Genomic DNA, 22898 nt, shown 5'->3' with positions numbered 1-22898 from the left:
CATTGATGCTATCTTATTCGGCCACTGGGCGAGGAGCTGCCCAAACAGGTTTGGCTGGAGGCAGTGGAGTCAGTTTGGCCAGGTCATGGGGAAGTCAGCTAAGGTGGACGTGTCCTTTCAGATCAAGCTAGGCCTCAATCAATTGACTATATGAGGGCAAGCCATAAGATGGATGCCGTTCACAAAATGGAGTCCGAGGGTTCAGAACGGAAACCATGATTTAAGGGTGTTAGCATCGCTCAATCACGACGCTAATGCATAGGGATAATGTCCTAATCATTACCGGTCTGCCGATACCAAATTCGTCATGGTACGATGATATTTTGTGACACGAGTGTTGGACCTCGGTACCGGTATTACAGCAGGGTCCAGAATTTCAGAACCACACTAATGGGCATGCGCAAACCAGTTCATAAAAAATGTGGATATCAATGAAGTGGGAAGACCTCTTGTGGTGTCAATGACTAGTGAACAGAAGCCCTAGACACCAAAAATATGGGAATCTCTGGGGAGTGAGCTTTCCCTGCAGAGGAGCAGCACACCTGCCTTGAAGCTTTGACAAACGTTCTGATGGGGATGACCCGACCAAGCAAAACCTTCTAAAGTAGGCCTTGAACAACAGCAAAGGTGAAAATACAGGGACAAATTATGTCCTCAAAAAGGGCACTCTAGGGAACATGGTCCGTGAACAGTGACAAAGAAGCAATGGCAAAACCAATAGGCTTTCTCTGACTTCTGACTCACTTATTTATTTATTATTTATTTAGAAGTGTTGTATAGTGCTAGCTGGACCCAGGGGTGTCAGAGCGCTTCACAGCATATACAATAATGTGCAAAAATATGATACAGGAGAATGGTAAATGTTCTACAGCAGCACAGCTGCAATGCTGCATGGCTGAAAATTGGGGGGAAACACTCTAGTACACTCGGTCAACACAGAACACAAGGAGAAGGGATCAGTTTTCATAGTAAAGGTTTTTCTCAGTTTTCATTTTAAAAAACACTTTAATTATCTTCCGTCCAAACTGATGTTCGCCGTTTATACCCCACATAAAGACAGCGCCAAAAAGGCCATGTAGGCCAGAGAGAGCAGTGCAATTTGCATCTTGACAACTGTTAGTGACTTCTGTGCGCTTTTTTTCTGGCAGGAATAATAGACAAAGGTGCCAGGACGGGCATAAAACAACCAACGGAGCCCCCTAAGCATTTGTGTCCTGCCTGGGGGGAACAGCCTTTACCAAGCCGGATCTTTACCATACAGTCTTTACCACACAAGTAAGTATTTGCGCACTTACCACGGAGATAAGTCTTTTTTTATATAACATACGTCTTTGCAATAAAAGAAATAGTGATTTTAGGGTTTCGCAATGGGTACAAGTAAAGGGAGGTGAGGGTAACTGGAGGGGTTTGAGTGGGTAGAGGTTAAGGGATATTAGGGTGACTTGGGGGTTCAGGGTGGGTAGAGGTAAAGGGAGGTGAGGGTGACTTGAGGGCTCGGGATTAGACAGGATGTGAGGGTGACCTCAAGGTTCAGGAGTGGGTAGAGGCAAGGGGAGGTGAGGGTGACTTGAGAGGTTAAGTGGGTAGAGGTAAAGGAAGGTGAGGGTCACTTGAGGGTTCAGGATGGGTAGAGGTAAAGGGAGGTGAGGGTGACTTCAAGGTTCAATGGTGGTGTAACCAGGAGGGCAAAGGAGTGCTGCCTCACCCCGACACCCGGGGCAAACCTATAACCTATTACCCCGCCTCTTATCTCCACAGCCCGCGAGGCTCCCGGCCTGGAACCGGATAGACGAGCAGTACAGTTGCAACGAGGAAGACGGGATCGGGCCCTTTAACTGGACTGGCGGGAGTGTGGAGGAGGAGGAGCCAAGATCTACCTTAAGTGGCAGCGGTGAGAGAACACAGGTGTGTTACTACACCGGAGGAGCGGACAGAGAGTTAGAGAGGAGCGGCGTGGAGCAGTGCGGAGATCAAGAGAGGAGAAACGAGAGCAAAGGAGGAGGAGAAGCTAGAGACTGGTAAAGCTACGGAGGCGTTCACAACGCGAGTGTCATCGGAGGCGGAGGAGCCGCGAGGAAGAGCCGAAGCCGAGGACGGACGGGACGCAGCAGAGAGGAGAAAGCCCGGAGGCCAACATCACCACGCTTTGCCCAGCCGCACACCAGGAGGGGTGTGGCTATCCGAGGTGCGTACCCGTATCGTGGGCTGGGTTAGAAAGAAGGGCAGAAGCCTCCCCTGAACCTTCCCCGTCCCCCTGGTGTCCACCGCACTCACGTCCTGCGTGTAATCCAGCACTTAAGGTTTCCCTCACTCCCCTTCCCCTGATCGTATACCGTAAAGAGTGTGTTCTGATACGTCCCTCTCTTGTGTTTCCCCCTCACCTGTGGAGCCTGGGCCACGACGGAGCAGGAGGAGAGAAGCCGGAGGAGGAGCCCGATCAGGAGAAGGGAGGAAGGTTTACTCTGAAAAACCCGTAAAGAGAGGAGCAGATCACCGAGAAGGAGCGCCCCAAGAAAGACCTGTACCGATTATCTATTCCACCAAATAAAACCTTCTAGAACCAAGACACATCTTTTTCCCTTCCCTTCCCCGAAGGTTACAGTGGTGGAGAATGCGGGAAAACCATCGGTCTGTATAACAAAGATGGACGAGGTCGTACAGGCACTGGTGAAGGGTCAGGAAAGACTGGAATGGCTGGCGGAGCAACAGATTCGATCAGCGGATGCTGACAGGGAAATCATGAAAGCGGCCATGGCGGCCCGTGCCCTCGACCCTCCCATGGTTAGCGGACCAGTGACGCTGGGAGGAACTCCACAGAGCATCAGCGGGGTTTCCCTGCAAAAGTACTAACCAGGGGAAGACCCCGATGCATTTTTGCTGAATTTTGAGAGGGCCGCCCGAACGTGTGGATGGCCCGTGGCGAAATGGCCATTCTTTCTCGCCCCTTTGCTGGTAGGAGAGGCCCAAGCCACCTACCAGGTGGCGAACCCGACAGGTGACACCCCCTATGCCGACATTAAGAGGATCATCCTAGATCACTTAGGCCTTGATCAGGAGGCATACCACCTCAGATTCCGAAAAGAACGAGGAGTACCCGGGGAAACCTCCAAAACGCTGTTTGTTCGACTACAAATAGCTGCTGACAAGTGGCTAACACCCAACGTTTGTACAAAGGAGGAAATTATGGACAGAGTCTATTTAGAGCAGTTCCTAGAGGCCCTACCATTCGCAACCCAGAGGTGGCTAAAACAGCACCACAACCTTACCACCAGTCAAGCCGTGGAAATGGCTACTAAATTCTCTCGGGTACAACAGAGACCCCCCCCCCCTCTCTGGGAGCTGGAAAAACAAAGGGCCGCCAATAAAAACAAGAAGAGACCGCTGAAAGTCCCTGAACCGACAAAGATGAAGCCTTGGAGACCAGAACCCCCATCACATAGCGAACCACAATGTTTTGAATGCGGCACCTGGGGTCACATAGCCTGGATGTGTCCCCGGAGAAAACCCGCCGAAGAACCGATGGAGGTCGGGTACCTTCTGAAGACTGTGTTGTATTCTGCTGAGATGGGGCATGCATACAGAGTAAGTATAGAGGTAAATGGTAACCCCATCCAGGCCCTCCTAGATTCAGGATGCCGCCAATCGGTGGTACAATCCCATCACGTACGGCCCCACCAGGTCCTTCCCCTGGAAAAAGTGAACATCAGGTGTGTACATGGGGACGTAAGACCCTACCCAGTGGCGGTGCTTCCTATAGTCCCCTTCAAGGGCACCCCCCGTACGATCCGGGTAGGTGTGCTGTCCACACTCCCTGAAGACCTGATAATAGGGACAGATAACCCTGCTTTTTTAGAAATGTTTCATCAGAGTATAGGGCCCCCCCAAACAGCAGGATAAGACCATCAAGAGCAACCGGCCTATACCGGCGTTCGTGTTACCCGAACCGTGGGTACTGGACCGAAGTTTTCGTTTCGCTCAGGCGAACGATGCAACGCTGTTCAACGCGTGGGAAAACGCACACCAAAGTCAAGGACAAACGCCCCTGAGATACCCCCGTTTTTTTATAAAGAACGACCTACTGTACAGACAAGGACAAAAGGACGAACCGGAGCAGTTGCTCGTCCCCTCGCCATTCAGGGAACAGGTTCTCTTCTATTCTCACTCCCACTTGGTAGCTGGCCACACTGGAGACGAAAAAACAACCCAGAACATCCTGAGGTGCTTTTATTGGCCGGGAATCTATACAGACACCATGTCCTTTTGCCAGGAATGCGAGATATGCCAGAAGCGGAACATGACCAAACCCCCTGCAGTACCTCTGCAACCCCTCCCCATCATTGGGGTCCCCTTCAAGAGGGTTGGCATGGACCTTATCGGCCCTCTCCCAAAGACACGAAAGGGACACCAATACGTCCTCGTGTTTGTGGACTACTCAACGAGGTTTCCGGAGGCCTTACCGCTAACTTCCACCACGACCAAAAACATAGTGGACAAGATGTTGGAACTATTTTCCAGGGTAGGGTTCCCCAAAGAAGTTCTCACGGACCAGGGAACCCCCTTCGTGTCCCGACTGATGAGGGAGGTCTGTCAGCTCCTGAATATCCATCAAATAAGAACTGCAGTGTATCACCCGCAAACGGACGGGCTCGTAGAGAAATACAACAGAACCCTAAAGACCACTCTCAGAAAAATGCTGGAGGTTAACGGAGCTGACTGGGACCAGATCCTGCCCCTAGCGTTGTATGTCATCCGCGGACAAAAACAAAGCAGTTTGGGTTTTTCATCATATGAGCTACTATATGGGCGACAACCCCGCTCTCTACTTGACATGACAAAAGAGGCCGGGGAAAAGGAGACCCCCGAAGAAACACTAAAAACCTTGGAGTATGCCCGGAACCTTTGCTCTAAGCTGGGGAAGTTATGAGACCTGGCATACACCAATCTGGAAAAGAGCCAAGGGAAACAAAAGACGATATACGACAAAGGAAAAAAATGGCGACGACTACAGACGGACGATTGGGCATTGGTTCTCCTGCCCTCTTCGTCTCAGAAATTCAAGGCGGAATGGGGAGGCCCCTATCGGGTTGTGTCCACCATAGGGAACACAAGTTACCGACTACAGATCAATCCAAGGAAGACCCTAGCCTATCATATCAATATGTTAAAAAAATGACTGGGTCCGCCACCAGTAGGGGTACATCTGGCAAACCCCAAACCACCAGAAATAATGAACACCATAGAAAGACTCGTGATTAACGAGGACCTGCGAGAGGCAGAGAAGCAGGAGTTGATGAAGACCCTAAAAGAACACGCCACCGTATTCTTGGATCAACTCGGAAGAACATCTCTTGCGGAACACCAGATACCAACCCTTCCAGGAAAGATTGTCAAGATACGACCTTATCGCATACCAGAATCCAGAAGGAAGGGGATCCGACAGGAAGTGACGGAGATGCTGAGGCTCGGTGTTATTAGACCCTCCCGTAGTAACTGGTCGAGTCCCATCGTATTGATTCCGAAGCCCGATGGGACCCGCCGGTTCTGCATGGACTTCCGAGCCCTCAACGAGATTTCCACCTTTGACGCCTATCCTATCCCCCGGATAGACGAGCTAATGGAGAAGCTAGGGGAAGCCAAATATATAAGCACCATAGACCTTACTAACGGGTTTTGGCAAGTTCCCCTCAAGGAAGAAGACCGACACAAGACCGCATTCTCAAAGGAAGACGGACATTTAGAATTTACAGTATGGCCGTTTGGGCTACACGGAGCCCCCGGCCACCTTCCAAAGACTAATGAATAACACGCTAAAAGAGATGTCGACCTTCACGTCCGCGTATTTAGACGATATCGACGTCTTTAGCCCGGACTGGGAGACACATTTAGTTCATCTCCACCCAGTCTTGGATACCCTTGAGAAGTCCGGTCAGAAGATTAATGCAAAAAAATCCCGAATGGCTTTTCAAAAAGTGAAGTATTTGGGGTACGTCCTCGGACATGGTCTTATCGAGCCACAAATCGAAAAGGTAAGGGTCATAGCAGAGACACGGTTCCCAGGAACGAAAAATGAAATGCGTGCGTTCTTAGGCCTTATCGGCTACTAAAGACGCTTCATTCCACAATTCGCACAGCTAGCAGCCCCCCTCACGGAAACCCTGAAGAACCGAGTCAAACAAACGGAACTATCATCCCTGACCCCGGGAATGCTGGAAGCCTTCGCTGCCCTGAAACGCATGATCACGTCTACCCCCATTCTTTCATCACCAGACTTTTCACGTCCCTTCTCCCTACACACGGACGCCTCCGATTATGGGATTGGTGCGGTATTGTCGCAATTGGGGGTGGACGGGCTGGATCATCCCATCCACTACATCAGTAGAAAGCTATTCCCCAGGGAGCTCAGGTACCCCACGGTAGAAAAAGAGTGCATAGCAATCAGATGGGCGGTGGGCAAACTGTCCTACTATCTGGAGGGGCGACCATTTACCCTCTATACAGACCATGCGCCCCTCCAATGGAAGGCTCGCAACAGATCGAACAATGCAAGGGTGATGCGCTGGTTCTTGGCTCTACAGCCGTATGCATTTACAGTGTGTCACAAGAGAGGAATTGACAATACTGGTGCAGATTATCTTTCCAGGAATCCACTTCCCGAACGGAAGTGTCCAGGGGGGATGGTGTGTAACCAGGAGGGCGAAGGAGTGCCGCCTCTCCCCGACACCCGGGGCGAACCTATAACCTATGACCCCCGCCTCTTGTCTACACAGCCCCTGAGGCTCCCGGCCTGGAACCGGATAGACGAGCAGTACAGTTGCGACGAGGAAGAATGGATCGGGCCCTTTAACTGGACTGGCGGGAGTGTGGAGGAGGAGGAGCCAAGATCTACCTTAAGTGGCAGGGTGAGAGAACACAGGTGTGTTACTACACCGGAGGAGCGGACAGAGAGTTAGAGAGAGCAGTGCGGAGATCGAGAGAGGAGAAACGAGAGCGGAGGAGGAGGAGAAGCTGGAGACTGGTGAAGCTACGGAGGCGTTCACAACGCGAGTATCATCGGAGGCGGAGGAGCCGCGAGGAAGAGCCGAAGCCGAGGACGGACAGGACGCAGCAAAGAGGAGAAAGCCCGGAGGCCAACATCACCACGCTTCACCAGCCGCGCACCAGGAGGGTTGTGGCTATCCGAGGTGCGTACCCGTATCGTGGGCTGGGTTAGAAAGAAGGGCAGAAGCCTCCCCTGAACCTTCGCCATCCCCCTGGTGTCCACCGCACTCACGTCCTGCGTGTAATCCAGCACTTAAGGTTTCCCTCACTCCCCTTCCCCTGATCGTATACCGTAAAGAGTGTGTTCTGATACGTCCCTCTCTTGTGTTTCCCCCTCACCTGTGGAGCCTGGACCACGACGGAGCAGGAGGAGAGAAGCCGGAGGAGGAGCCCGATCAGGAGAAGGGAGGAAGGTTTACTCAGAAAAACCTGTAAAGAGAGGAGCAGATCACCGAGAAGGAGCGCCCCAAGAAAGACCTGTACTAATTGTCTATTCCACCAAATAAAACCTTCTAGAACCAAGACACGTCTCTTGCCCTTCCCTTCCCCGCAGGTTACAGGTAGGTAGAGGCAAAGGGAGGTGAGGGTGACTTGAGGGCTCAGGGGTGGGTAGATATAAAGGGAGGTGAGGGTGACTTGAGGGGTTGGGTGGGTAGAGGTAAAGGGAGGTGAGGGGGACTTGAGAGTGTGTAGCAAGAAAAGAAAGCAAAGACAAAGTGCACTCTTCACACAGTTCAGGAGTATCGGCTGCCAACAGGATGTCATCGACAAAATATATGAGAGCCCCTCCTTTAGGCAAATCGATAGAATCAAGCTGTCTCTTCAATGCTTGACTGTAAATACTAGGACTCTCAGTATAGCCTTGAGGAACTCTACAAAATCTATACGATTGATTATTCAAAGTGAAACCAAACAAATATCGGCTAGCAGAATGAATAGGGATTGAAAAGAAAGCATTCTTCAGGTCTATCACGGAGAATGCAGTTGCTGTCGGAGGAACCAAAGTAAGTAGTGTCGTTATGTCAGAAACCAGAGGATATTGCGGTACTACAATCTTGTTAACTTCTCGCAAATCAATAATGAATCTGTAAATCCTATTGTCAGTATCTTTTTTCAGAATAGGAAGAATAGGACTGTTGCAAACATTGTAAGGGACTTCCTCCACAACCCCCACTTTAATCTAATCATGAACAATGCGCATAAGTGCTTCTTCGCCTTCCTGTGAAATTTTATATTGAGGCAAGCATGGCAATGAAGCGCCCTCCTTGACACTAATATGCACTGGTGGAATAACCATTTGTCCTACATCAGTGCCTGAAGTAGCCCACAAAGTACTAGGGAGTGAAACTAATGCAGTATCTTCTTTAACCAAACAAGATCTCTCAGTCATGGGGTAGTTGTCATTCAAAATAACACGCACTTCTTCAGGAGAACATCGTATCATAGCCCTGATAATACTTGAGCATATCAAGACCCACAATGTTATCTGGTGTGTTCGGAGAAAGAAAAAATGGACATGGAACAGTAAACTTATCAACATGGAATACAAGTGGTTGTGACAATGGGCTAAGGAAATGCGTTCCATCGCACCCTATTGATGTAATGATCGAGCTAGACAGGGGAGCCCTTGAAACCAATTGTTTAGATAAGGCGCTATGAGTAGCTCCTGTATCAACCAGGAACTGATCAGTAGAACCCAAAACATGTGCTGTAACATAGGGACCCCTCTGAGCTACTGGAACTTCAACTGATTCCTTACCCCATCCTAGGCAGTCCTATGCATAAGCAGAATCTTGAAAATCAGATGGCACATAGTCAGACATTTGATATAGGTTCCGTCTATCAAAAGTGTTAAACTCATCCTGTCCACGTGTATTAGCATCAAACCTAGCGCGATCATTCGTGCTTCCTCTAGGCCCTGAATATCCTGAACGACTTCTTATTTGTCCCCGACCACGTGAACACTGCTGAGCATGCAGCACTGCACAATCAGAAATCCAATGTCCAAATTTCTTACAGTACGCGCACTGGTCAACAGACAAATTTGAATGAGTATAGGAAGGAAAAGCTGAACCATAAGATCCACGTCCACCTCTATCATTACCTCTAGAAGGTGGACCATAAGCCTGAGCCAACATAACCTTTGTTTTCAACTCTTTAGTCTTTTTATCCTCATTACCCTTTGCTTCTAATTCCTGGCGTTCATAATACTGAGCCATAGTCAAAAGAGAAGCCGGAGAAGAGGTAGTCCATGAACTCTCACTGGCCTTTAGGTGACTAGCTATTCCTGGCAAAAGGTTTGCGACATATTTAACGACAAACAGATGCCTACCCATGTCATCTGTCAGTGACTGCCCACTAAAATCGTGGAATGCTTCCTCAAAGTGTGTAAAGAAATCAGAAAACGATTCATCTGCCTTTTGCTTACGCAACGCTAATACAGTCCAATCTATCTTTTTAGGGGAGAATAGTCGTCTTTACCTTAACTGATATAGCTGTAGGGAGATCTAAAATTAATTTACATGGTTTCTGTGCGGGCTCCCGCTCTACATCCATTTGTTCTAACTCTTTCCATAATGCCCCAAAAGTTGCATGATCATCAACTTTACGCACAGTTCTCCACATGTCAGGTGGCAATATCAATCCGAAAAACAAATCAATATCAGGCAAAGACATGGTACAAGAGCTAATAGCACCCTCAACCTCCTCATAAAAAGCTGCTGGATTTTTACGCGGATCAGGCAATGCATTTTTAAGAGCCATAACATCCGCTCTATTCTAAGGTGTATAGACCCAATTATAAATAAAGTAACCCTTCGAATCGGCAGAACTTTTATCATCATCTGTTCCCTCGGCTCCAGGAGGAACATACAAAGGCGCAGCTTCCCGTATAGGTTAAGCATGAACTATCATAGTCTTATCTGTTCCGAAGATAGAAGCTTGTGCCACGCCGGTCTGAGATGTTTGTGCAGCTGCGTCTGCTGCCTTTTTCTCCTCTCGCAAAAGGACTGCCTCAACACGTAATTTAACCAAGCGCCTAATAGAGTCAGCCACCTGAGAAAAGAGAAAAAGACCATCACGCATTTGCTTACAATCATTTGCTATATCAACAGGCTCCAATTCCTTAGAATATTTCCTAAACCGTTCAACAACTGCGGCAAACACCTCTGTAAAATATACTTGCTCCCTTTCCTGCCAATTCTTCATGTCATCTAAAAGTTCAGAGGCAGTATTACGGTTGGCCTTGCGAGCAGCAGATCTAAGCTCAGCAGAACGGGCAGTGGGCAACATAGAACGAGTTTCTCGTGCCTTATCCTGCTCTGTAGAAGATTCCTCATCAGACTTATGAGGAGCGGAAGGGAAAATATACAGAGGGGGAGAACGATCTAATAACAAGAAATCATCTTGTGGTTTATTAAGGTTAGGATAAAGGGGCTGCCTGACAGCGTATTGGCCAGTTACCTGTAAATGGCGCTCCCTGTCCTCTCTCTCTCTTAGTTTTTCAATCTCTTTATTTTTCAATTCTAATGCTTTCGCATAAATGTTCTTTCACTGTTCTTTTTCAATCAAGGCTTGCTCATGCTTCATTCGTTCACGCACTTCTTTCTCCCACATTCGCACACAAACATATCTTGCCTAGGCTTTCGCGTAAACTTACATTGTTCCACATACTGAATCTTTCGTAAATCAAATGACCCATGCATAGGCCAACGCAACTCAGGATCCTTGCTAGTATATTTATTCCATAATGTGCTGTACATTATAGAAGAAATACCATACTTAATATACATGTCACTATTAGGCGTCCCCTCCGGGGGGGGGGGGGGGGTGGGGGGGGGGGGGCGGTTATGCTTCATCGAGTCTCAAACTGGTACCACTACAAAAGCAATACATCCTACGAAGTGTGCTAGAAACAGGCATGCCAAAAATAGTGCAGAATATGCAGTATTATAATCAAAGTAGCGCTTAAAGTACTCTTCGTACGTTGCGCCGTTCAAACAAATTCAAAACAGAGAAAAATCTCCTCATTACCTGCCTATATAAATTGCAATTTATTTATTACATACATACAAATATTGGCCAATCATACAAATCAAAAGCCACAGTAAGCGTTACTAAACTACCTTACCAATCCAAGGCATCAAAAACCAACAGCAAGTGCCGCAGAACGACTCTTATCAATCAAATGGTGTACAAGTTCCAACTGCCAAGTTCTCAAATCGACCAAATGGTCACTGCGCGGCGAATCAACAGAAGAGATCTCAGTCGAGGGCGGCACCACCTGGATGGTCAGATCAGAAAGAAAGGAAAAACGCTGTGGTTGCCAAGACTCGGGTCTCCTCGGGCAGCGACCACGTCCAAAGCGAGATTCTAATCCTTTGTTTCAGCCAGTCCTTCGGGCATCCGAGTCGCCGATGAGCCCCATGTTGGGCGCCAATTTGTAGTAGTGGGCCTCAGCAAGGCCTACCAGTGCTAGGGGTTCACCCTTCTCTGCACAGAGTCCTCAGACCATAGAATAGACGTTGGCACAGAAACTGGAATAGAAAATACAAGATTTATTAAACCTCATGAGGTGGAACTACATTCACACAACACCCTTTGGTAATGTATGAAGTAGCACACTGAATAGAAGGAGCTTGGCCTTTTATACCCACACAGGGGTTCAAAAGAAGGCGGTACAAGTACAAGAAGAAGGTTTTAGGTACATATAAAGTCATACAGAAAATGCACAGTCAACAAGTGGGAGGAGCTAACAGTTGCTAATTCTGGTGAACACATCCTGACAGTTACAGACTAGGGACAGCTGCAAGGACAGCTGCCAGCTCAACTGAGCATGTGAGAAGCAGAAGAGGGTAAATATAACCGGTCTTTAGGCAGATTTCAAGGGCAGACAACAGCAAGGTAGGACAGAGCACATGGCATGCACATGGTAGCACATGGCAAACAAGATGGCTGACAGAAATAGAAAATGGATTCCACAAAACGGACAAGATAGCCTCTATATACAGGATGGCTTCTGCTAATGCTAACCTAATTGCTGCCAAATTACAACAGAATGGTATAGCGTGATAAGTCATGGCCTGTTATGGTATTTTATGGTACGAGTATGGTATGGTGTGTGATTGAGGCATACAAACTATAGCCCTGTAAGAGCACACATACACAAGCATTTAGGCAAGTTTCATATAGCACCAGTTGATCCAATTTAAAAACATGTAACTTACATTACCTTTCCAAAATGACGTAGAAGGGTGGCATTACACAAAATTCGAACAAAGGCACCCTTAATGAATGCTGCAACATGTAACTTTTGTAATACATTGTATTGTTGTGCAGTTCATAAGACTGAACGGTGTAAGGCTTATTGGAAAGTGAAGTTTTGAATAATCTGGAAGGCAATTAAAGAGCGAGGGGAGCAGTAGGCCCAAGACATAAAAAAACAAAAACGATGGAGTATAAAAACCGCAGCTAAATAACGAGACAAAATGGCAAAGAAGCGTGTAAAAAAGACTATATAAACAAGCAAAAAAGAAGTATTCCAATCAGAGCGCAAGCAGCAGAACACTAATCAAGAAATGAATCAGTACTTGGTCCATGCTCCAGGGAAGAAAACAAAAACACAAACACAGAGTGAAGCCAGAATGCGCAGACACGCAAATACCAATGAAAAGGAAAAAATACGAGTAACAATGAAGCCAACCAATGTTAAGTAGTAGGTAGATGTGGAGTTGTGGGTTGGGCGGACCGGAATAACAGGCTGGGAGGCCGGATATAATGAGCTATGGTTTCGGGTTTTATTCAGAGGTAAGAGACAAAGTAGTATTCCACAGAGGTATAAGGGAGGAAGTCCGGAGAGAACGTCGTGACGGAAGGGTTCTGTTGTAGGGTTGATGTTTTTGTCCTGGGTACTCTGCAGGTTGTGGTCATCAGATGACGGTCGGGTGATGGGTCTCCTCGGAGATATGTAAGAGAGAGAACAGTTTGGGGTTAGTCCGGTCCGATGAGGACTATCGAGTACTGTCACCTTCACCGGGAGTGCGTTGGCCAGGAAGGAGACGTGTGGGAGGGGAGGTGGGAAGGGTAGAGGGATAGGGTCAATTGCAAGCGGGAGGGGTATGGTGGTTGGGGTGCCCGGGTCAGTGCAAGGAGAGTGATATATATACAAGGTGCTCGTGATACTTCGTTTATCTATATGGACAGTGCAGGGTGCTCGTGACACTCTATGTACAGGCTCTATAGGTATTTACACTATATTTACACAGGGACACGGAGAAAGGATAGAGAGTACTCACGTGCCCCGCCGCAACTCTCATCCGAGTTGCGGCCGCTCTCCAGCCACCTCCGGAGGTCGCCACCAGTCCTCCGACCACAGGTCTTCTTCCTCCTCCTGCTCTCCGCTTTCCGCCTTCTCTACGATCTCCTCTCCTCGTCCACTCTCCGTCGGGGGTTCCGCGCCGTTCGCTTTCTCCTGCCACGAGTCCGCTGGGCTGAACGAGGTCTTGACTGCTTTCCCGTCTTTTCTATGTTCCTGGTGGAGCGTAGTTGCGGCACTTCCGCTTCCGGATGGTTCGGGTTCCGGGTCACCGGTCGGGACTTCACTTCCGGTTTCCGGTTTGCCGGGTTCCGGGTCGGCAATGGTTTGCGGATCCTGTGGGTGAAGAGAGGAAGTCCAATGACCCAGGGATGCTGTTTGTGCCGGCGTGGGGGTGGGAGACCCCTGTCGATTCCGCCCTTCTGATGAGGTAGGGACCCCTGATTTTCCACATCCCCTTTCCCTAGCTGTCTTACTAGTAGGGGTGGAAGGAGCGGGATAACGTGAGAGGTAATCAGCATTGCCCTGGTCTAGTCCCTTTCGATGTAGCGTTTTGAAACGGAATGGCTGTAACGATAGGAACCACCTAAGGACCCTGTCGTTGTGGCCCCGATTGCGGGCCATCCACTCAAGTGGTGCATGGTCCGTGTACAGGACAAATTCCCGGCCCTCTAAATAATACCTGAGACTGTCCACTGCCCACTTAATCGCCAGAGCCTCTTTCTCTACGACTGCATAGTTTTGCTCTCGCTGGAAGAGCTTCCGACTGATGTACAGAACCGGTTTTTCTACCCCTTGTTTGTTTTTCTGGGACAGGACCGCCCCCAAACCCTGATCGGAGGCATCCGTCTGCAGGATAAATGGACGGGAATAGTCCGGACTGATCAACACGGGTTCTGACAACAGGGATTGCTTGAGGTGATTGAAGGCCTGCAGTAGGACAGGAGTGGGTTGTTGCAACTTCTCTTCGGTTCTAGCGGACTTTTTCAAAAGGTCTGTCAAGGGAGCGGCTATCTGGGAGAACCGGGGAATGAACCTCCTGTAATACCCTAGTAATCCGAGAAAGGCACGGAGTTCTCTCTTGGTGTGAGGGAAGGGTATGGAGTGTATGGCTTGTATTTTATTGTCTTGGGGACGAATGACCCCCTCCCCTAAGAGATACCCCAGATACTTCACACTTTGGGCCGCCAAGGTCGTCTTGGCGGGGTTAATGGTGAAACCATGACTACCCAGGGAGTGCACCACTGCCTGTAAATGGAGAAGGTGTTTTTCCCAGCTGTCACTGTAGATGACTATGTCGTCTAAGTACGCCCCGGCAAAGTCGGTATGGGGTCGTAAGACCAGGTTCATGGCCCTTTGAAATGTTGCAGGGGCCCCATGGAGCCCGAAGGGCATTACTTTGAAGTGAAACAAACCCTCAGGGGTTGAAAACGCAGTTTTAGGTTTGTCTTCCGGCTTTAAAGGGATCTGCCAGTACCCTTTACACAAGTCAAGGGTACTGATATATTTAGCCTTGCCTATCCGTTCCACCATCTCGTCCACTCGAGGCAGGGGATAGGAGTCGAAAGCCGAGATTTTATTCACCTCCCTGAAATCTATGCAGAAACGGGTGGAGCCATCAGGTTTGGGTACTAACACGATGGGGGAATTCCAACTACTGTTGGACGGTTCAATTATACCCATCTCCAACATTTGGGCGATCTCTTCTTTTATAACTGTTCGGCGTGCTTCAGGGATCCGGTAGGGCCTTTGTCGCACGATTTTCCCTGCTTCTGTGTGGATGGCATGTTCCACTATGGTGGAGTGTCCGGGTAGGGAGGAAAACACTGCTTGGACCGAGGACAAGGCCCGCTTAAGGTCCTGTTTGTTGGTTTCAGGAAGGTCAGGGTCTATACAGCCCTCAAAGGGCAGAGAGAGTGAGCCTGTCAGGACAGGGAGGGGTCCCTCCCACTTCTTCAACAGGTTGACGTGGTAGATCTGGGTGACACTTCGGTTGGCATCCAGCTCTAGTTCATAGGTGACGGGAGTCACTTGTCTCATGATAGGGAAGGGACCCTGCCAATGTCCCAACAGTTTATGGTCGGATGATGGCAGGAGTAACAACACCAGGTCTCCTGGTTTGAAAGAACGGGCCTTGGTTCCTTTATTGTACTGCTGTTTTTGAGTGACCTGCGCTGCTGTCAGATTCTGCCGCACTATTTCTCTGATTTGGGTCAAGTGGGTTCGGAGGTTATCGACATACTCGGGGAGAGGCCGGGTCCGGTCTGGCTCTGCTTCCCATGCCTCGCGAGCCATGTCTAACAGGGTCCTCGGGGCACGTCCATATAACAACTCATATGGGGAATACCCGGTGCTACTTTGCACTTTGCACCGAATGGCGAAGAGGGCTAGGGGAAGCATCTCCTCCCACCTTTTACTTTCCAGGCCCAGGAGCTTCTTCAGGGTGGCCTTTAGGGTGGCATTATATCTCTCCACCAACCCGTCTGTCTGGGGGTGATAGGCCGAAGTCCTTATCTGTTTGATACCCAAATTGGCGCATACTTGGCACATGAGGGAGGACACGAAAGGCGTACCCTGATCTGTTAATATCTCACGAGGGAATCCTACCCTACTGAAAATGGAGATAAGGGCTTTAGCGATATTTTGTGTAGTGGGCTGCTTCAATGGGATGGCCTCCGGGAACCGGGTGGCGTAATCTACTAACACCAGGGCGTACCTACAACCCGTCCTGGAGGGCAACAGGGGTCCTATCAGGTCCATACCCACTCGGGAAAAAGGGACATCAATAAGAGGAAGGGTTGGAGAGGTACACGGGGGGGTCGATACCGGCTGTTTCTCTGGCAGACTGGACACTCCCTACAGTATTGTTTTATTTGTCCATGGACACCTGGCCAGTAGAACTTCTCAAGGATAGTTTGGCCGGTTTTTAGGTCACTGAAATGTCCTCCCAGCAAATGACTGTGGGCCAGGTATAGGACTTTTTCCCGAAACAATCCGGGGATAACTAGCTGTGTGGGGTCCTGGGGCCCCCCTTTCCTATAGAGGAGTCCATGTTTGCGAAAGAAGTAAGGACCTACGTGCAGTGGGTCCTCATCGTCCAGGGCACGATTCCAAGCTTCCTGTAATACGGGATCCTCTTGCTGGGCAGCTCGGAACTCGCGGTCCGTTTCCCAAGGATGATCTTCGACATGAGCAGGGAATGCTCCTGTAAATGTTCTCTTTTCCCTTTTCTTTTGGTTCTTAGATTTTCCCGGTTTGGAGGGAGAGTCCGTGGTCGGAGATCCATGTGGAAACGGGGCCTCCGCCCACCATTTCCTTAGGGAGTCTGTAGTGTCTTTCAGGAGGTGGGGAAGACCGCTATAATCGCTGCCTAGTATGGCTTGCTCAGGGAGGGTAGGAACCAGCCCGACTGTTAACATTCTCCCCATGTCTGTGTTTTGTTGTACCCTTACTTGGGCCGTTGGATAGCTCTTGGTGTCGCCGTGAACACATTTTATAGCGACAGTCCCAGTAAGGGGTCCGACAGGATGGGGTAGTTCCTGGGGTCTGAGGACGCTATGTCTACACCCCGTGTCTGCCAAGGCCATCATACGGTGTCCGTCTATTCGCACGGGACAGCGAAAAGGTGGTGGGGTGACTTCGTTAGTGAGGCACACATAGTTCCGTGCCATCTCTATGTCCATAGGTTCCTCCTTTTGAGGACACACCCGGGCTATGTGCCCGTATCCTCCACAGTGATAGCACTGTGGCCCAGGTGGGGGAGGTCGAGGCAGGATTGGGTATGGCATCAGGGGAGCGGGATCCGGTCTTCTGACCGGGTTTGGTGGTCTTGGTGGCCGTGAGTGGTTGCCATGAGGAACGCGTGGATGTGGTTCTTCTTTGACCCGTTGGGACTCCTGGGCTCTACTGTAGGCACTGGCGATCTCCACCGCGCTGTCCAGGGTCAGGCGAGCGTGTTGTCTCACCCATTTCTGGGTGGCTGGATGAAGAGAGGCCAGGTACTGTTCCAAATATATCTTGGAAAGGATCTCTTCCTTCGTGGCGGTGGCCGGTTTTAGCCATCGGTTTGCCAAGTCCTGAATCCGAAATGAGAGAGCCCGCGGGGTTTCTTGGGGGCCCTCTCTGGCCTGACGCAAACGAACCCTGTACGTTTCGTCGTCGATTCCCAGTCTCTCAAGTATGCAGGTTTTGACGTCTTGGTAGGGGGTCACTCCCTGGATATTGGCCTGCTGATAGGCAGCCTGGAGTTCACCTGTTAACAGTGGACCAAGATAGTGGCTCCAGCGATCGGCAGGCCATGCAGCAGCCTGCGCCAAGCGCTCAAAATTGGTAAAAAAATAGTCGGGGTCTTCACCCGACTATTTTTTTGGAGGACCACTGAGGGTAAGGAGGTGGTGGGCCGTTGTTGTCCCATGACGGTGGTCAGTTTCTCGAGGGCTTGGTCCTGAGCTGTTCCCTGTCCTTTAAGGACATCGTGGAGTTGGCCGCGGTCATCCTCGGCGGTCTTGAGGAACCTCTCCATCATTTTTCCAAGCACCTCCTGGCTCTCCGCTAGCTGTTTAACCGCGGCCTCCATGCTTCCGGTAGATCCCACTTCTGACACCACCTGTGGAGTTGTGGGTTGGGCGGACCGGAATAACAGGCTGGGAGGCCGGATATAATGAGCTATGGTTTCGGGTTTTATTCAGAGGTAAGAGACAAAGTAGTATTCCACAGAGGTATAAGGGAGGAAGTCCGGAGAGAACGTCGTGACGGAAGGGTTCTGTTGTAGGGTTGATGTCTTTGTCCTGGGTACTCTGCAGGTTGTGGTCATCAGATGACGGTCGGGTGATGGGTCTCCTCGGAGATATGTAAGAGAGAGAACAGTTTGGGGTTAGTCCGGTCCGATGAGGACTATCGAGTACTGTCACCTTCACCGGGAGTGCGTTGGCCAGGAAGGAGACGTGTGGGAGGGGAGGTGGGAAGGGTAGAGGGATAGGGTCAATTGCAAGCGGGAGGGGTATGGTGGTTGGGGTGCCCGGGTCAGTGCAAGGAGAGTGATATATATACAAGGTGCTCGTGATACTTCGTTTATCTATATGGACAGTGCAGGGTGCTCGTGACACTCTATGTACAGGCTCTATAGGTATTTACACTATATTTACACAGGGACACGGAGAAAGGATAGAGAGTACTCACGTGCCCCGCCGCAACTCTCATCCGAGTTGCGGCCGCTCTCCAGCCACCTCCGGAGGTCGCCACCAGTCCTCCGACCACAGGTCTTCTTCCTCCTCCTGCTCTCCGCTTTCCGCCTTCTCTACGATCTCCTCTCCTCGTCCACTCTCCGTCGGGGGTTCCGCGCCGTTCGCTTTCTCCTGCCACGAGTCCGCTGGGCTGAACGAGGTCTTGACTGCTTTCCCGTCTTTTCTATGTTCCTGGTGGAGCGTAGTTGCGGCACTTCCGCTTCCGGATGGTTCGGGTTCCGGGTCACCGGTCGGGACTTCACTTCCGGTTTCCGGTTTGCCGGGTTCCGGGTCGGCAATGGTTTGCGGATCCTGTGGGTGAAGAGAGGAAGTCCAATGACCCAGGGATGCTGTTTGTGCCGGCGTGGGGGTGGGAGACCCCTGTCGATTCCGCCCTTCTGATGAGGTAGGGACCCCTGATTTTCCACAGTAGACTAAAAGTCTGTTTTTTCTTTTTTTTTTTTAAAGAAACAATAAATTGTTATACAGGTAAGCCACACACTTTGTCTCAGGCAACACCTAAATAGAATACAAAAGAATGAGCCCACAAAAGGTGAGCAGCTAAAGCGAGGGCATGCCCTCCACGAAAATAGGGACTTACCTATTGGGAAACAAAAAGCATGAAACCCTGAGTAGTAAAGTATGGACTATGTGATAATAGCGTATGCCCAAGAAGCCTACAACACCAGTGTGTGATTAGGAATCAGTGCACACTTAATTGTTAGCTGGAAGATATGCAAGAATGCTGGGTTCATGAATGGTGAAATAGTCATGTTTTAGTAACAGTAGGCAAACATTTTGGATAGATGGTTGAAGTCACAATGGAAACTATAAGAATTTAACAGTCACATTTTTCATCTCTTAACCCCTTCCATGCTGATGAAGAGCTCAGCTCGTCATCAGCCACGGGTGGCGTGTTCTGATGACGAGCTGAGCTCGTCATGTAACGCGGAAAAATGAAAAAAGCTGCACAGCGCAAAAATTGCCGCAGCAGCGATGCGGTTAAATACATGACATGCAATGATCAAGATATTTGTCTGGGGGGCACGACAGTCATAGCTAGAGCAATAAATATATACAATTCAAACATTTATCTACTAGGTGCATTGCCCAAAAAGAAAGAAGAGCAGTGGCAAAGAGGCCATCAAGTTCATATGACTGATCCCATTACAGGGCAATAGAAAAATAGCTACGATGTGGGAATTTAGTCTAGGACCATCTTCTGCAGAGGATATTAAAGTGTTTTATCATATGGACTTATACTGGGAGGGATGAGGCAAGGAGACCCAAAAATACAGATGGCAAGGGAAGATGGATGGGTTGAATAGAACATTATAGTTTAGAGACTGGCTGACCTGCCAGACTGGAAACACCTGTAAAGGTATTCAAGAAGAGTATTGTGGTGTAGTTAAATCAAAGACTTGATGGTATGCAGTGTAAATTCTGGTACTGCAGTCTGACCATAATTTTCAAGTATAATACAAATAACGGCAGGTCACAGTGGGGTTTGGTGGGTTGAAACACTGAACAGTAGCCCTTTATTAAAATAGTAAGAATACTTAAGACCTATATATGTAATTTTATAAAGGCTCAAAAGTGAAAAACAGACTTCAGGAAGCACACACAGGCAGATTAAACAAGCATTGAAAATGCAATAGGTCTCGCCTTTGATTAAGTTAAAGCCATTTGCTTTGCTAATGGTATTGTACAGCAAATCAATTTGCTTTAACTTAATGAAAGGCAAGACCTATTGCATTTTCAGTGCTTATTTTCTTTCTCAGAGGGTGGGTCTATGGCATTTCCAGTGCTTGTTGTCTTTCTCAGATGGTGGGTCTATTGTATTTCCAGTGCTTGTTTTCTTTCTCAGAGGGTAGGTCTATTGTATTTCCAGTGCTTGTTTTCTTTCTCAGAGGGTAGGTCTATTGTATTTCCAGTGCTTGTTTTCTTTCTCAGAGGGTGGGTCTATTGTATTTCCAGTGCTTGTTTTCTTTCTCAGAGGGCGGGTCTATTGTATTTCCAGTGCTTGTTTTCTTTCTCAGAGGGTGGGTCTATTGTATTTCCAGTGCTTGTTTTCTTTCTCAGAGGGTGAGTCTATTGCATTTTCAGGGCTTGTTTTCTTTCTCAGAGGGTAGGTCTATTGTATTTCCAGTGCTTGTTTTCTTTCTCAGAGGGTGGGTCTATGGCATTTCCAGTGCTTGTTTTCTTTCTCAGAGGGTGGGTCTATTGTATTTTTTTTTTTTAATCTTTATTTCGACCAATAAGATCATAAAAGATATACATACATTGGAATCACAAAAAATGTATACAATAGGTCAAAAGTATCATTTTTAAAATTGACCTTTGCGGTCTAAATTAAATTGTCTAAAATCAATTACCATCTAAATTTTAAAAGAGCGCATTTAAGAATCCGGGTCCAGTTTAAGAAAGTGTGAACGTGCCAACCACATTGCCATTAAATACTTCGCCATTGCAAACACTATCTGTGGGGAAAGATCAGTCTTCAGGATTCTATATGCGGGTAAAAAGTTCCTAAAACCCATATTTTTAAGGAGGGGAATAAGCCAATATTTCCTAATTTTTTGATAAGGCTCACAAAAAAATACCACATGTGATTCATTTTCCTGGGGGTGCGCACATGCCGGGCAACACTCAGTGGTCGGGGGCGAAGACCAAGAACTTGTGAACGACCTTAATGGTAGGGTTCCATACCTCCACTGCAAAAAGAGTTTCCTGGCGAGTACTGGAGTCATGCCATCCAGAACACATTCAAACGAATAATGGTCTTTGTTTTGGATAAAAGAATTTGTCAAAGAGCCCGCCCGTGTCTCATTTACGGCAGCAATCAGCTTTAGGTTGTAATAAGCCTTTGATAGTTCTTTCCGTGAGATCTTGATGCATGCTTTTGCTGGGTCAGTCCAAAGTTCAGGTAAGCCAAGGGTCTCAAGAGACCTTTTTATATAGGTTAGCCATGGAATGGAGCTAGCATTTGGTATGTTTAGAAACTCCTGCAGCTCAGTCCTGTATTTAATTAGATCCATGCTACTCCAGAGTCGTCGCCAGAACGTTAATGGCTTGAGTCCCAGTTCGTCTGCAATTGGCCTGATGTCTAGATCGAGTCTCAAAGGAAGCAGTGGAGTGCTTGTGGGAAGAGCTACCATATGCCTGATAAATTTGTTTTCTGTGGACATCAATTTTTGTGCAGTGGTATGGCCCCACAGTTCTGCCCCGTAAGTAACTGCCCCCGTGCCTGTGCTTTGTAAATTTGGATGATTGGACCGAGTGGGCGGTATGTAAAGTTCTTAACCATCCTTGAGATGCCACCCGCTAACTGCACAAGTTTCATGTTGGCTTTGATCTTGTGTGTTTCCCAGATCATTTTCTCGTTTAGGGTTACCCCCAGGTACTCAAACGTTGAGACCCTCTCTAAGCGGACTGAACCAAGCATGGGGTTGGGGCGTGTTGAGGGAGTGGGGTTTAAGATCATGTATTTTGTTTTTAGTGCGTTGATCTCGAGCCCCCTTTCCATACAAAAATTCAAGAAAACCATCCAATACCCTTTGAATTCCCATGGGGGATTTTCATAGCAGCAGGGTATCATCCGCAAACATAATAGCGGGAACCCTACTGCCATCTAGTTTAGGAGCATCAGTATCTGCAATTCTGGACAGGTGGGCGATTACCCCGTTCACAAAGAGGTAGAACAGGGTCGGTGCAAGCACGCAACCCTGTCTTACCCCTCTGTCAACGGGAAATCTGTCTGTAAGGTCCCCATTCCTGCCACACCTGACACGTGCAAAGTTATTGTGGCGTAGTTTAATTAAGATTAGGGCTCCCGGTTTTAAGGTATTTATTTTTTTGCCATTTCCGTCTGTATTTATCCATATTTATTTTTTGGGCATTTTTTCTGTATTTATCCGCATTTATTTTGCCATAAGCAAAAGACTCGGTTACAGATAGTATTTTTCTGCATTAAATTAAATTCGCAATGCACACCAGCGCCGGTTCTTATTGGTCAACACAATACTTTCATCTGAAATCTTTGCCATTGTAGTACAAGCACATGTGCATTTCAAGAGACTTTGTGGACATTGAGGCTCTTTCTGGTTTGTTAATGAAATGAAGACCACTGAAAACCGTTCAATATTTGCTGATGAGACTGAAATTGCCTAGAGATTCAAATAAAGATAACACAGTGTTGGCCATTCTGATGCTGGTGAGGCTGTGAAGTGCCAGCCTTATGGCAGATAATTAGTGCTACATGTGCCACTGAAAATTAATGAGAACTCTGCAAAAATGTGCCTTTGGAAGTGTTGGACAGGCCACGT

The sequence above is a fragment of the Lissotriton vulgaris genome, chromosome 3_2, assembly GCF_964263255.1.
Source record: "Lissotriton vulgaris chromosome 3_2, aLisVul1.2, whole genome shotgun sequence".
Classification (NCBI taxonomy): Eukaryota; Metazoa; Chordata; class Amphibia; order Caudata; family Salamandridae; genus Lissotriton; species Lissotriton vulgaris.
This window is presented reverse-complemented; position numbering follows the sequence as displayed.